General features: G+C 29.8%; 1 long non-coding RNA gene across 2 annotated transcripts; it reads right to left on the bottom strand.

Moving 5' to 3' along the window:
- Positions 1–19: 19 nt before the first annotated feature.
- Positions 20–2,450, bottom strand: LOC106752894. Of its 2 annotated transcripts, XR_002666701.1 has the most exons (4): positions 2,259–2,450; positions 1,649–1,740; positions 991–1,104; positions 20–906 (listed from the first exon to the last, which is right to left on the bottom strand). It is a non-coding gene; the product is annotated as an uncharacterized LOC106752894 (long non-coding RNA). The 2 variants fall into 2 exon arrangements; XR_002666700.1 differs by having other exon boundaries at positions 1,649–2,450.
- Between the last annotated feature and the right edge of the window lie 355 nt (positions 2,451–2,805).

Raw genomic sequence — 2,805 nt, 5'->3', positions numbered from 1 at the left:
TGAATCAAACCAACATCTCTCTAATATCTGCAAAAGAGAAACTTCTGAAGACAATTAAAAGAAAGTTTAATAGTAAATTAATAAATAAAAAGACAATTAGAAGTGAAGAAACAAGAAAAAGAAATGAAATTCTTTTGCCCATTCTTGCATCTCTCTTATCCAAACTATCATTCTAGAAAAAAAGAAAGAAATTGAAAAAAAAAATAACAAAAAAAAAACTTTGAAGAATGTAATGTTTTGAATAAAACCTTGATGTCATGAAATGAGCATTAGAGTATAAAGGAGTGAGGGAATGTGAGCAGAAAAAAAAAATTCAAGAAAACACAAGAAACTCAACAATTGTTAACAGAAAGACTTGACAAATATGTGAAAGAAAANTATCTTTCGAGAAGAAATGGAAGAAATGAGTACAGCATTCACAGATAACACCACCTCATTGACCCCGAGTGATGTTAGACGAACATGTGGTAGATGAGAAATGAATAAGTTAAAGAAGGAAACTAGGAGGAGAACGAGAGAAAAAATAGGATTAAATTAAAAAAATCAACATAGTTATATTTCAATGTCACAAAATGAATGGAGGGGGCTGAAATGATCCAATAAAGAGAAACAGAAGAAAAAAGACATACAAAGAGCTTCCAGCAGAACATTAATCGTTATTCAAGTCAAAGATTCAAGGTCTTGCAACATAACAATTAAAAAGAGAAAGGGTGGGGAAAGAATGAAGCACTAAATAAGTTTCTTTACCCGAGCCTCCAAAGAAGTCTCTTTCTTGCTTTAAGTTCATCCTTGAAAGCTAAAGGAGTAGAAGATCTTAATGTTTTCTTAATGGACTTTATCTTTGCGGTGAGTTCTTGCTTCCTCTGTTATGTTTTATGAGGGTTGATTTCGCAATTTCATGATGAGCTGATAAAGAAAAAAATTTAAATGATGATTGTGTTATCAAGAAAGATTTAGAAGAAAAAATAAACTAATGAACCAATAAATTACCTTCATGTCTTCTTCGTGATCTAGAAGGAGCAGTCCTTTCTCAGCAAATCTAGAAAGAGTTTCGAACATTTTCTTCAGTGTGTTTTCTCGTGCTTCAAATGGCAAAAGATACTCCTGTATAAATAAACGCAAATGTTAACAGTAAAACATCAATAATTCATTATTCATAATTAAAAATAATGCATAAACAATTCCATATGTAGATTGTGTAATCAAAGAATATATTTTAAATCAATCAAGCATTTATAACACATAATTAAAATATTTTTTAAATCAATCAAGCCTTTATGACACATAACTAAAATACTTTTAAATCAAACAATATTTTTAAATCAATTAAAAGTAAATTTTAATCAATCAAAAATATTTTTAAATCAATCTTTATGATACATAATTAAAATATTTTTAAATCAATGCAACAGTATTTTAAAATCAATTAAAAGTTAATTTTAATTAATCAAAAATAGTTTTAAATCAACTGAGCTGGACAATAACAAAAATATTTTAAACACAATCATACAAAATATCATGTTCATCAGAAGTAACCCTATACTTTATAGAGATAGCAACTGATTTACATAACCTCATCACAATATATAACACCCAACCCCACAAAAATAACAACACACATTTCTTTCCTTCATAAATTTAAACAAACCTTAAGATCAGAAATGGCACAATCGGCTTGGAACTGAAAAAAGGAATTTCGAATCAATTTTTCAGGATCACCATCTTCACACCAGCTTGGAACTAAAAAAAGGAATTATGAATCAATTTTTCAAGATCACCATCTTCCCACCCCATTTGATTTAAAATCATGTTGTCGCTTAAATGGAAGGCAGTGAGGCAAGTGAAGGCCAATGTGAATGTCAGAATAAAGATAATTTATTTATGCAAGCTATAATATGAAATCAAGAATAGCCCTCTGAGTATCTCACAACCCACAATTGGCTCACACAACTATCAATCCTCTAACCAGTCCCAAAATCACTCAAACAGAATACACCCATGTTACCTTGAACTAAATACACAACTATATCACCTTGAACAAATGGATCAAGGGAGACAAAGAAAATGTTGTAGCATTAAAATATTATGATCCATAGTCTACACAAAAATATATACAGGAACAAAAGCAACAGGAAGAAACCAAGTTATTCCCATCGTATGAAAGGACTCATCCAAAAGAATAAAAAAGATTGAATACACTGTTTAACTTAAACAACAAAACATAATATGAAAGAAAAAAAGGGATTCATCGCACTCACATTAATACGATAAACGATACTCAAATTTCACCACACTATAATCGTTTTCGAGTTCTTGCCTTCGTGCACCACACCAATCTCGCACTCTTTTTGATTTAGGGTTTCTGGAGCACCAAAGAGAAGGGGATTTTGTGTTTAATTTAGGGTTTGTGGAACAAGAGAGAGAAAGGGTGTTGCGTTTCAGAGAATCAGTGCATGGAACTACTACCTTTACTGCTAAGAAAGGATTGTTTTTTAAAGGAGCCACTGCCTTTGTGAAATTCCCAAATTACCCTTAAAAAGATTCCAGAAAATTGTGGTCCATAACGTGTCAAAAGTAAAAACCGTGCAAAGTATTCTTTCTCTTTCTATTTAAGTTATTATGTTTCAACTATATTCTTAAACCCACATTTTATATTCAATTAATTAATTATTTATTTATTTTTCACTACAAAAAACATATACTCTACTTTAATTATGTATTAAAATAAAACTAAACTCGTTATATTTTATTATAGCTTTTTTTTTAAGTAACGGATATGTTTAAAGTCTTTAATTTTATGAAGTT

This window comes from Vigna radiata, unplaced genomic scaffold (assembly GCF_000741045.1).
Source record: "Vigna radiata var. radiata cultivar VC1973A unplaced genomic scaffold, Vradiata_ver6 scaffold_557, whole genome shotgun sequence".
NCBI classification, from domain to species: domain Eukaryota; kingdom Viridiplantae; phylum Streptophyta; class Magnoliopsida; order Fabales; family Fabaceae; genus Vigna; species Vigna radiata.
This window is presented reverse-complemented; position numbering and strand designations above follow the sequence as displayed.